At 42.2% G+C, this 13463-nt stretch overlaps 1 protein-coding gene across 1 annotated transcript in view; it reads right to left on the reverse strand.

Moving 5' to 3' along the window:
- TNRC6C (trinucleotide repeat containing adaptor 6C) overlaps positions 1–13163 on the reverse strand; it is a 141081-nt gene extending 127918 nt beyond the window's left edge. The window contains exon 1 of the mRNA XM_061176813.1: positions 13052–13163. The gene's annotated coding sequence lies outside the window, so the exon portion shown is untranslated. The remainder of the gene's footprint in view (positions 1–13051) is intronic.
- Positions 13164–13463: the final 300 nt, after the last annotated feature.

The following is a 13463-nucleotide window of genomic DNA, read 5'->3' on the forward strand; positions in this document are numbered from 1 at the left end:
CGATCATGAGAGATTACTACAAGCAACTCTATGCCAATAAAATGGACAACCTGGAAGAAATGGACAGATTCTTAGAAATGCACAACCTGCCGAGACTGAACCAGGAAGAAATAGAAAATATGAACAGACCAATCACAAGCGCTGAAATTGAAACTGTGATTAAAAATCTTCCAACACACAAAAGCCCAGGACCAGATGGCTTCACAGGCGAATTCTATCAAACATTTAGAGAAGAGCTAACACCTATCCTTCTCAAACTCTTCCAAAATATTGCAGAGGGAGGAACACTCCCCAACTCATTCTACGAGGCCACCATCACCCTGATACCAAAACCAGGCAAAGATATCACAAAGAAAGAAAACTACAGGCCAATATCACTGATGAACATAGATGCAAAAATCCTCAACAAAATACTAGCAAACAGAATCCAACAGCACATTAAAAGGATCATACACCATGATCAAGTGGGGTTTATTCCAGGAATGCAAGGATTCTTCAATATACGCAAATCAATCAACGTGATACATCATATTAACAAATTGAAGGAGAAAAACCATATGATCATCTCAATAGATGCAGAGAAAGCTTTCGACAAAATTCAACACCCATTTATGATAAAAGTCCTGCAGAAAGTAGGCATAGAGGGAACTTTCCTCAACATAATAAAGGCCGTATATGACAAACCCACAGCCAACATTGTCCTCAATGGTGAAAAACTGAAACCATTTCCACTAAGATCAGGAACAAGACAAGGTTGCCCACTCTCACCACTATTATTCAACATAGTTTTGGAAGTGTTAGCCACAGCAATCAGAGACGAAAAAGAAATAAAAGGAATCCAAATCAGAAAAGAAGAAGTAAAGCTGTCACTGTTTGCAGATGACATGATACTATACATAGAGAATCCAAAAGATGCTACCAGAAAACTACTAGAGCTAATCAATGAATTTGGTAAAGTAGCAGGATACAAAATTAATGCACAGAAATCTCTTGCATTCCTGTATACTAATGATGAAAAATCTGAAAGTGAAATTAAGAAAACACTCCCGTTTACCATTGCAACAAAAAGAATAAAATACCTAGGAATAAACCTACCTAAGGAGACAAAAGACCTGTATGCAGAAAATTATAGGACACTGATGAAAGAAATTAAAGATGATACAAATAGATGGAGAGATATACCATGTTCTTGGATTGGAAGAATAAACATTGTGAAAATGACTCTGCTACCCAAAGCAATCTACAGATTCAATGCAATCCCTATCAAACTACCACTGGCATTTTTCACAGAACTAGAACAAAAAATTTCACAATTTGTATGGAAACACAAAAGACCCCGAATAGCCAAAGCAATCTTGAGAACGAAAAATGGAGCTGGAGGAATCAGGCTCCCTGACTTCAGACTATATTACAAAGCTACAGTAATCAAGACAGTTTGGTACTGGCACCAAAACAGAAATATAGATCAATGGAACAGGATAGAAAGCCCAGAGATAAGCCCACGCACATATGGTCACCTTATCTTTGATAAAGGAGGCAAGCATATACAGTGGAGAAAAGACAGCCTCTTCAATAAGTGGTGCTGGGAAAATTGGACAGGTACATGTAAAAGTATGAAATTAGAACACTCCCTAACACCATACACAAAAATAAACTCAAAATGGATTAAAGACCTAAGTGTAAGGCCAGACACTATCAAACTCTTAGAGGAAAACATAGGCAGAACACTGTATGACATAAGTCACAGCAAGATCCTTTTTGACCCAGGTCCTAGAGAAATGGAAATAAAAACACAAATAAACAAATGGGACCTAATGAAACTTAAAAGCTTTTGCACAGCAAAGGAAACCATAAACAAGACCAAAAGACAACCCTCAGAATGGGAGAAAATATTTGCAAATGAAGCAACGGACAAAGGATTAATCTCCAAGATTTACAAGCAGCTCATGCAGCTCAATAACAAAAACACAAACAACCCAATCCAAAAATGGGCAGAAGACCTAAATAGACATTTCTCCAAAGAAGAGATACAGATTGCCAACAGACACATGAAAGAATGCTCAACATCATTAATCATTAGAGAAATGCAAATCAAAACTACAATGAGGTATCATCTCACACCGGTCAGAATGGCCATCATCAAAAAATCTAGAAACAATAAATGCTGGAGAGGGTGTGGAGAAAAGGGAACACTCTTGCACTGTTGGTGGGAATGTAAATTGATACAGCCACTATGGAGAACAGTATGGAGGTTCCTTAAAAAACTAAAAATAGAACTACCATATGACCCAGCAATCCCACTACTGGGCATATACCCTGAGAAAACCATAATTCAGAAAGAGTCATGTACCAAAATATTCATTGCAGCTCTGTTTACAATAGCCAGGACATGGAAGCAACCTAGGTGTCCATCATCGGATGAATGGATAAAGAAGATGTGGCACATATATACAATGGAATATTACTCAGCCATAAAAAGAAATGAAATGGAGGTGTTTGTAATGAGGTGGATGGAGTTAGAGTCTGTCATACAGAGTGAAGTAAGTCAGAAAGAGAAAAACAAATACAGTATGCTAACACATATATATGGAATCTAAGGGAAAAAAAAAAAAAAAAAGAGGTCATGAAGAACCTAGTGGCAAGATGGGAATAAAGACACAGACCTACTAGAGAATGGACTTGAGGATATGGGGAGGGGGAGGGGTGAGATGTGACAGGGTGAGAGAGTGTCATGGACATATATACACTACCAAATGTAAAATAGATAACTAGTGGGAAGCAGCCGCATAGCACAGGGAGATCAGCTCGGTGCTTTGTGACCACCTAGAGGGGTGGGATAGGGAGGGTGGGAGGGAGGGAGATGCAAGAGGGAAGAGATATGGCAACATATGTATATGTGTAACTGATTCACTTTGTTGTAAAGCAGAAGCTAGCACACCATTGTAAAGCAATTATACTTCAATAAAGATGTTTAAAAAAAAAAAAAAAAAAAAAAAAAAAACTAGAACCCCTTTAAGCAGGCTTAAAATTTTCAGTAATGTTAAATTTCAAACAATGTTTTAAGAAAAACCTGCTGCTGTGGCAGAAAAAAAAGTAATCCATAAGATTTCAGGAGATCTATGTTTGTCTCACAGACACGCTCCTGCCTCAGCTGCATTCTAGATGCCAGAGTTAGAAATCAGGGAGAAAAAAGAATTCACTATCAGGTTTTTCCAAGAGAAACAATGTTTCTTATAAACACATCAAAGTTAGTTTTCTTCCAATGTACTTTTAGAGCCCAAAATGATACTATTGGTATTGGGGCTATGAACCCATTCGACACAGGTAATTTATGTTAACATTTGATAAATTTTTAAAATTAAAAGAAGCCAAATGCCACACATCAAATTTGGGGCCCCAAGCCATGCTGCGCAGCATGCGGGATCTTAGTTCCCCAACCAGGGAGGGAACCCGTGCCCCCTGCAGTGGAAGTGAGGAATCCTAACCACTGGACTGCCAGGGAAGTCCTGATCTCTTAGATCTTTAATGTAATAAAAATCACTCTGTCCATCTGAATGAGGGGGAACAACTGAACAGCCAGGAGCACAGTCCCAGCAATCAGGGAGCCCTGACCTCTCTGAGGTGCCCTGGTTTCCACATCTATTGATGAGAATAAAGTAGGTAATGTATTAAGTGCCCTGTACTTGGCACACGACAAGCACTCAAAAAACTATAGCTATTATGAAGTTTGCAATCCTTTCTCCAGTTGTGATTTTATATCTTCAGAGCAAATAGGCTTAGCAAAACAACAATACATCGAAATGAAAGAAAGCACACTGTTCATCCTATTGTCTCAAGGTAAGCCTTTACTCCCATCTCTGAAGTTCAAAGTTTCAGGAGAGAAAATATTAAAAAAAAAAACCCTAAAAAGATGAAAAGAGCAAATGAAAAAAGCAGAGGGGGAGAGTTACAGGAAAGACAAATAAAAGGCAAGAAAAACTTTTGAGTAATCCTAAAGGCTGAATTCTGAAATCAATGTCCAGTAATTTGAGATTTAGTTGGAAGACCACAAGCTAAAGAGAAAACCCCATTTTCTTAGGCCATGGGATCTACATAATCAAAATTCTGCCATCAAAGGCTAAACAGGCATATGTGTAAACTAATTAACCACATTTAATAACTGTGCTAAAAGAGTACTTAAATTATAGTTAACATAAATTGATTTTAAGAAAAAGAATTTTGACAACATCCTTTTAAAATTCGATCTGATTTCCAGAGTCCCCCTAGAGGAGTATAGAAAAATACATTTAATATATGCTAACCAGACATTGTGGATTGGCCAGAATGATCCTATTAGTTATAACACTCATTTTTCCAATGGCTAGTATCTAATGATAGTCACCTGATCTGTGAAAGGCAAACCAGGAATTATACCTAAAGTTCAAATGTCCTTAAGAAATGTCACATATTACTTCTTCATAATTTGGTTGGTGGCACTTACTGGCAATGCCCAGAGACCTGAAAAGAGAACTGCCCATTCCTACAGGTACCCACAGAAAATACAGTGCAAGGCATTCCACCGAGGACTGTTAAGATGGACTCATTGCATAACTCTCCTCACACCTGCAGGTGCATCCCGTGCTCCCATGCTGGGCTGACTAGCTGAAAATATGGTGGGTCACTATCCTAAAAAGACTAAAAAAAAAAAAAAAAGCAGAGGAAAAGTTGTCATTATCAATCTCTTCCCTTCCCCCTATGATCATTTGTGGAAGCAACATCTCTGAAGAAACAGATGACTCAAAATTGAAATTTTTCAACCTTAGTATCCACAAAATACTGCAGATATTACAAAGACAAAAACATTATTATCCCTGCTATCAAGGAACTCAAAACCTAATAGAGAAATGATGATGATAATTAAGGCTTTTTTGCAAAGCACTAATCTGTAAGTGGCTATGCTGGGGCGTAGAGTCCAAAATGAACAGGGAGAATAAATAGTGTTCATCAATTAAATGCAAAAACCATAATACATACAAAGGTACAACGGTGGCTAAAGTTCTTATTCATCACCTGAGTGTGGCAAATAAATAATATTTTTGTCTGTTTTAAAGCTTCCCCACCCCATTCTAGAGGAGTAAAAAAAGAAAAAAGTCTATTTTGTTGCTTTAATTTTTTTCTTTGTTAATAAAGGACATATTATCACTTCTAGTAAATTCACCTAACTGTTAAAAAGTTCTAGTAACTTCAACACAGCCACCATGAACACTGGTATACTACTTACGTTATAATCTGATCTCATATTTTCTGGAAATACTTAAGATTTGTTTTCTCCCTTTCTTTTGTCAATATTCCATATCCATGAAGTTTACAATATTATCTGGGACTGTTATATAAAGTCTGAGTTAAGATTTTTTTTTTTTTTTTACAGGGATAGTACTAAGAAAATTCAATTTCGTTGGGAGTACTCACCATAATTAACAGCAGAACCCTATTATTACATGGCTCATTACATACTGGGATTTATGCTTGTGAGTCAAATCTCCACCCCAGAACCTCAAACAATAAACTCTCCTAAAACTGCTATATATTATGTGCCATCTTTCCCCGATCAGCGTTTTAAAAGGACTCACTTATGTATTTAATCACACAGTTTAACATTAGCTTCTTTATTTACTTAATTTAAAGCCTCTCTGGAACATCCCAGAAAGAGCAGCGAGCACGGTGTGTCTGACCTCTTAGAATTCTTTCTTTCCAACAGCCCACACCAATCATTCGGTATTGTTTTGTCCTGCTGATTTTTCCTAACACCGTTTCAGTGTGCCCCTACCATTATGCTTGTCCACGCTCGCATTGCCTGACACAGACAACCACAACACCCATGGTTTTCATGCTTCTGATCTCCGCTCCAACCATCCACTGTATATCAGCTCCATGCAAGTTTCTAATCTACCACTTGGTTCAATGTCATGCCCATCAACAACCATCAAAAGTTCCTAACCAGCCAAAGAATGGAGATTCTACCCATATAGCCCCTTCTAAACCTTACTGCCAACATGAAAACTCCACTTACAGCTAGGTCTCGGTGTTCACTTACTCAATAAAAATACTGAGTTCCAGCTGCTATGGTTAGGTACTTGCCAAAATGTTCCCCAAACATGGCTTGCCCATTCGTCTCCTTGTAGAATATCCCTTCCATCCAGCCAAATGCTATCTATCAATCTTCCAGGGCCCATTTCAAGTGAAGTTCTGCCTGACCACTGCGACCCATGGGTCCCCTCCCTCTTTCGAATGACTGGGCACTCTCTTTTCACATTCCCAAGTCTGTTCCACTGAACTACACTACAAGGTAGTATCAAGGGAAAACAGTGTTTGGTGGTCATGTAAGTCTGGGAAAGGCTGACTGGGCTAACGAAGGTAAACGTTTCTTCTGCTGCTGGACTTCTCTAAGCATCCCACGTGCTAACATGCAGCTTCAAGAGGGGAGATGCGGAACACGGCTGCATAATTATATACCAACATGGATTGCTGTGAACTTAAGGAAGCTTCATGACATTTAATTGGTATCTCAGTTTTTTGCTTTGTTTGTTTTTACTTGTTTGGTACCTGTCTCCCTCACTAAGGACACCTCATGGAGGGCAGGGAGAAGTCAATCTTCACTGTGGCCACTGAACAGAGAAGGTATTAAATTTTTGTAGAGTAAAGGAAGGAACGACATGATCAGGCTTGGGCTTTAGAAAGTGGCTCAGACTCTGGCATCAGAGGACCTAGACACGTTATTAAGGCTCTAACTTCGGGCAAACTATTCAACTTCCATCAGCCTCAGCTTCCTAATCTAGAAAATGAACACAATATACTACCTACCTTACAAGCTGCTGCTGAGGAATGGAAAACATACATACAGTGCATCGGTGGGACACAGACCAGAGGAAGAGAGACTAATTAAAAACTTATTCAAATAATCCAAGTTATTTATCCATGTGTGAGGGCTTTGAAGTGGACTATCTGAGTGTAAATTCTGGCTTCACTTCCTACAAGCTGTAGGATCTTTTATATCCTTCTCTGTCCTCCCTTTCCTTTGTAAAATAGAATTAAAGCAACCATTTTCTGGGAGTGTTGTGAGGATTAAGTAAGATAGTTAACACTCACGTCCTTGGCACACTATCACATAGTAGATGCTCAAATGTTAGCTGTACCTATTTGAAGATTATTTTTGAACTGAGATCTGGCGACCTGAGAGGATGCTTCCTAACCCCCAAACATGCACACACAATTCTCCACTGTCCTCAGTGACTCAAATGTACTTGCTTCCACACAGCCAACACCTGCTTCCCTCACCTACCCCCAAAACCTCATTTAAAACATCAGCCTCGGGGCTTCCCTGGTGGCGCAGTGGTTGAGAATCTGCCTGCCAATGCAGGGGACACGGGTTCGAGCCCTGGTCTGGGAAGATCCCACATGCCGCGGAGCGACTAGGCCCGTGAGCCACAATTGCTGAGCCTGCGCGTCTGGAGCCTGTGCTCCGCAACAAGAGAGGCCGCGATAGTGAGAAGCCCGTGCACCGCGATGACGAGTGGCCCCCGCTTGCCACAACTAGAGAAATCCCTCGCACAGAAGCGAAGACCCAACACAGCCATAAATAAATAAAAATAAATAATAAATTGCCATATCTTTAAAAAAACAAACAAAAAAAAACCATCAGCCTCCTGAAGAATAAAGCCTATTGCTGTAAATTCCCTTCCTACACACTTTCCCCTCCCCCTGTGCATTTCATATATAGTGTGAGAAAACATAATGCAATCAAAGGAGTAATTCTACCCCACTCCCCCAATTCCTGATGTTAACATCTTTTCACAGCCCCAATGGCTGGGAAGGTGATAAGTTTTGCCTCTGCTGCCATTTCCCAGCTTCAGACCTTAACTTTAATTCCTGGTTGCTATCTTATTCGTTTATTAAAAGAAAAATTAAAAACAAATTATCTTTGGTAATAAAAAATAAACAGTGCCTTTGCCAGACTCAACCCAAGCAACTGATTTTAGTTGTGAGAAATCTTATCCTTAAAAAGCTAGACTATACACATAAAGTGAATCTGGCAAAACACATACGCCCAATAACCACCTCGGCACTAACCACGTTTGGCACTAGCCAGCCTGTGTGTTAGTAAAAGACTCAGCCACAGACAGGGGTTATCCCGCTGCTGAGAATAATTTGACTTGATATTGTGATATTGTAGGTTTGCACTTCAGGCCTTCAGAGGAAAGGCATTACAAAATAGAACAGTGTAATAATTTCTAAAACATTCTAAAGAAGGAAAACAGAGAAGGTCTTTAGATTGAAGAGAACAAGCTGTTCAGGTGTTTGTATTCTAGAGGATCACAGGGGATCATCTGGATTTATACGAGTAGATGGGTGTTCACAGAAAATGCTGTAACCTTATAACAAAGATGAGCTGACATGTCTGCACACTCTTCCATTTTCATATTTTTGTACAAAAATTTTTTAAAAACTTTGTGTCAAAAAAGGTTTATGAAAAAAAAAAGGTCTATGAGGAAGTAGAGTTGGATCCAAGCCACGTGGGACCTATCCAGCCCACAGGCTCTCTTCTCTGGAGGACAGACTCCACAGGACTCTCTCCTTTGGGCCCTGTACACAGGGCCCAGTGGCCAGGTGATGTGTCTTCAGGCAGGTCGTTCCCCAACAGGATAGAAGTATTGCAACAAAGAGGCAAACAAGGAGAGGGAGACCCTGAGGCAGACAACCCGCTGCTCCTCATTTCCCACAGCAAATATTGAAATCCACTGGCCTAGAAGAGACATATTTCAGAAGCTGTATTCTTGACTACCCTTAACCATTACTACATCTTAGAAAACCAAAGTCCCAATGCGGAGCTGGAACTCAGAGAGCCATGCAGAATATTAAGAGTTCAAAATAGCAGCGAACGCTGCTTTCCCAAGGCCATTCCTTCTGTTGTGGTTTGCAGCCATGGAGGGCTCAGGAGGGTGCGAACAACTATCTGTGCTACAGCAGGGATGTTTTATGGCTGGATGCCCAGATTGTCTAGCTCTGCACACAGCTCTATAGTCTTTTAGGGCTACAGAGGAAGAATGCATTCTTAACAAACAGCTCTCCATCCCTGCAATAGCTTCTTCATTCTCTGAAAGCATGTGTGGCCAAGAAAAGAATTCATTTTTAGTAAAACTCCAAAAATAGCACAAAGGGTATGAATTTTCACCATGTTTTTAACACGCAAATCCTTGTCACATTCCAGTTGGAGAATTAAAAAATAACTATTTTACTTTTCATTAAATAAGTTACAGTTCAAATACATAATTTGCACAAGAGAAAAGTTACAGGATTATTTTAATCAAGTTATTCAAACAAGTTCACTGGGCAAGGATTTTTTGGTTTCAATGTCACACATACATTCTCTACGTAAGCTTTTATAGTTATTTCTGACAACAAGGAACCTTTATATTTTTAAGTAATTATGTTCCTGAAGAGTTGTGTATAAGCTGAATGTTTATGATTGAAAACATCTTAAAGCTTATTGTATATTATTTTGCAAAGTAAAGAATGTTCTCATGAATGCACAATTATTTAAAAGCTAATTTGATCTACTCAATACTCTGTAATGACCTATCTGGGAAAAGAATCTAAGAGTGGAGATACATATATAGATACACATATATAGATATATACACACACATATATATACGTATATATAACTGATTCACTTTGCTGTGCAGCAGAAACTAACACATTGTAAATCAAGTATACTCCAATAAAAATTTTAAAAATAATAAAAGCTAATTTGTAAAAATGTAGATAGTCATGATCAGACTGGCTTAAAGAAAGAAAATCTGTAAAATGTCCTAAAAAAAAAAAAAAAAAAAGGCCAGTTTTCACTTGATACTCCGCTCCCTCTACTTAAATCTATGACATCTTCAAACAAAATTAAGATGTTAACTGTCTTAATTAAGCAAATAAAATCCAGTCACCTTCACCGTGAAGCCAGTTATCATACGAAATAGACCACGACACCAATACTCTTTGAAAAGATTTCCTTACAGCTCATCTAATAAATAAATAAATAAATAAAACAGAAGAGCCCCTGAAATAAAGCTGGAATAAAAGGTAAAAACCCACCTGATTGTCTCAAAATCAGGAGTAAGAAGCCAAAACAGTTTTAATCACAGAAAAAGAAAAGCAAAACAAACAAACAAAAACAAAGTTACCTGGTTCTTCCCCACTTACAACTTTCCAGGCACTGCCTCCTCAGGGCTCCACCTCCTGCTCCCTCAGCCTACCCTTGTTCCAAGGCTTTCTATAAATCTGTCCCTTGTCATAGTCCCTTGTCACCTCTCCATTTCTCATGCTTTCCACACAGGCTTCAGTTGCTCTGGCTAAGTAATCTTTGCTTGCTCCATCCCCAAATCTTAACTAACTCATATGCTATTCTGATACGTGGAACAGCCTCAGACTTCACAGCCAATCTATTTTCTTTCTTACAAAATCTTCTCAGATAACACCTTTACACAATAAACCCTGACTGAGAGGTCCATATCATGGAAAACATAAGCATGCAATCTCATGGATCTAATTCCTACTGGGGAAGGCCAAAAATACCCCCCATAAAATAGTCTTTAAAATGGCTCTAAGCCTTAAAATGTTAAGTTGTTAAAGAAGTTACACATGTCAAAGACATTCTATATGCTCAAATCAAATAACAGAGAAACAGACTAACTTTCACTCGTACTCCCTCTTTTTTTAAGTTTAAAATTAGCATCACTTTCATGAGTCAAGCAATAGTAAGTTTACATTCAGGACCTTATCACCCCACTTGGAGTTTGGGAAGTAATGCAAACAACCCATTCCCAGCCAGTACTGTAGGAATTTTATCTTCCATTTCTTTCTAACTGAAAGCTCTCTTCACTAAGGAAAAAGGCTGCCGCCTTTCCAGCCCTGACCTCCTCCTCCTCCAGCTTGGTTTTGGAAGCGAGCCAGATGACAGCATTTGGAAAAGCACAAATTTATCTCAGTAAAGCCGGCTGTTTAACAAAAAGGTGGTGGTGGTGAGAAATACTGTAATTTAAAGTTTCCTATATTCCCCCCATGGTTTAGTTATATTTTAATCATTGAGAGTCAAATGAAACAATTTGCTCCACTTTCCCTCAGAATCAGCACTCTAAGGCAACTATTTGTTCCCAAATTCCTGAGCCAACTAAGTATAAACACAAACCTGTTACAAAATAATCCTTGTCAAAGTGTTAAAACACATGCCACTTGAAAAAGAACAACAATAAACATTGTAAGGAGGAAAACCTAAAGTCAACTTTTACGTGTACCCCAGGTTACTACTAAAATATTTAAATGCCAGAATCCAAAATAAAGTAGTTAGGATTAAGTCTTATGACAGCCTCAGTGTCAACTTTAATTTCATACCTTAATAGTACATCAGAGGTACCAGACAATAAGGTCTTTGATTTGGACAAGAAGTATGAAAGACTTAGAACAAAGTAACAACTATTCAGACGATTATCATCTGTGAACACCAATAATAAAATGAATTCGGATAATACAACTGGGCTAGTCGTTTTGAAAACCTCATTTTGCATCATTTCCCCCAACAAAGCATCCTAGGAGTGCCACACTGAAAGGTGTTCAAAGACCTTCACCACCTTCCGTGGTTCTGGAATAATGTAAATTTCTTCAAGGTGCCCTCTGCCAACCAAGTTCATCTGGCCTGGGGCTACGTTTTATCCTTTATTCCTTCACGTAGTATTGAAAGAAGTCTGGAATCCATGCGTAGAATTGTCGCACCCCCTACACATTTCAGACTGGCCACCACTGTCTTCGAAGATCACTCAAGCCACATTTCCAGTGCCTCAACTCATCCCCATAGTTACTCAATTCCAAATGTAGGAAATAACTTGCATAAAATAAGCCTCCTGCGGGGTCAAATTACGTTCAGAGACGTAGCAGCCTCTACACAGTGATCATCAAACTGACCACCTACACCGCAGCACATCCACGTGAACACCGGATACAGGAGAAAACCCGAACCTCAGCAACACAATGGATTAAACCAGCCAGACGCCTCCAACTTGCAACTCCTTAAAGACGCTTAAGTTGGACATCTACAGAGCACCATTTTGAGTTCAGAATCTGCAGTTCACGCCTAGACATAACCGAGCAGACCACTCAAATGGAGGTTCAATCTGACAGAGGCAAAGGTTCGAGACAGTTGCACTCATTTTGCACAGAATCCCTGAGGCTGTCGAGCGTCTTACACCGCAAGAGGTGCAGCCAGGATCTGCGGCTCCTCCTCCCCCGCCCCGCGACGTGGAGGCAGCAATCCTGCATCTTCCGTGAGATTCCCAAAGCTGCGTGTAACCTGCAAGCGAAAGGTTCTCCACCGAGTTAACGCGCAGGGAACCCCTGTATCCGCATCTGCACATTTAATAGGCACGAATCTATTAATGAATCTCATCCACCAGGCAAAGGTGCAGACGAGGCGTCGCTCGAGCGGGGGTGGCCCCGAGGCGCTCGGGTTCCGCGCTCCAAGAGCGGGACAAGTGCGGGTCGGCTCCCGTCCCCCGTGCGCATCGCCCTGCAGCCTGCAGCGCGGCGAGCAGCCCACCTGATTCCAGACCCGTGGGAGGCCAAGGGGCTCCTCCACGCTCGCCTAGGCACGCCCGCGCCTGCTCTCCCCCAAACAACGGCGCGGGAGGCCCCACACCGAAAACGCTAGGGTTCATGCATGCCATCAGAAATGCAAAGCCCGTGGGTGACTGCTCGGGGGAGCCAATTCCACCAACCGCATCGTTTCCAGACACCACACACGCAACCGCCGTGTGGCCGCGCCGACCGTGCCGATCGCGCAGGGCACCGCGAGCCTCTCTCCCCGCGCGCGCCCGCACCCGGCCCCGCGCAGCCGGCAGCTCCTCCCGCCGCCCTGCGCCGCTCACCCTTCCCGCCGGGACCCGCGACCCCTCGCGCTCCGGCCCCGGCCGAACAAAGGCGACGCCAACAGCTCCGCCGACTGCGGTGGTTCGGAGGCCCGGCCCGCGCTCACCTGGGATCCGTCCCCGGCGGCGGCGGAGGCTCCTCGGCGGGGCTCCGGCGGCGCGGGCCTGGCGGCGGCGGCAGAAACAACTCGGGCAGCCGCCCCGGGGCCTGCGGGGCGCTCGGGCGGCGGGGGCCCGCTCAGCGCCGGCGCCGCGGGCTCAGGTCCCGGCGCGAGCGGCGGCGGCGGCGCGGGCGGGTGGGCGGCGACGCGTCCCAGCGGGTCCAGGTCCGGCCCCGGCGACGCCGCGACGCGCCCTCCTCCTCGCACCAGCGGGCGGGACGGCAGCTCCGGCGCGGCCCGGGATCCGAGGTGGCGGCGGCTGCGCTCGGCGCTCTGCTTTCGGCCGGCTCCGCTGCCTCCGGCTCGGGCGGGCCCGCTGCGGCGGCGGCAGGAGCGCGGCAGGCGCAGGGACGGCCCT

This window comes from Eubalaena glacialis, chromosome 19 (assembly GCF_028564815.1).
Source record: "Eubalaena glacialis isolate mEubGla1 chromosome 19, mEubGla1.1.hap2.+ XY, whole genome shotgun sequence".
Taxonomy (NCBI): Eukaryota; Metazoa; Chordata; class Mammalia; order Artiodactyla; family Balaenidae; genus Eubalaena; species Eubalaena glacialis.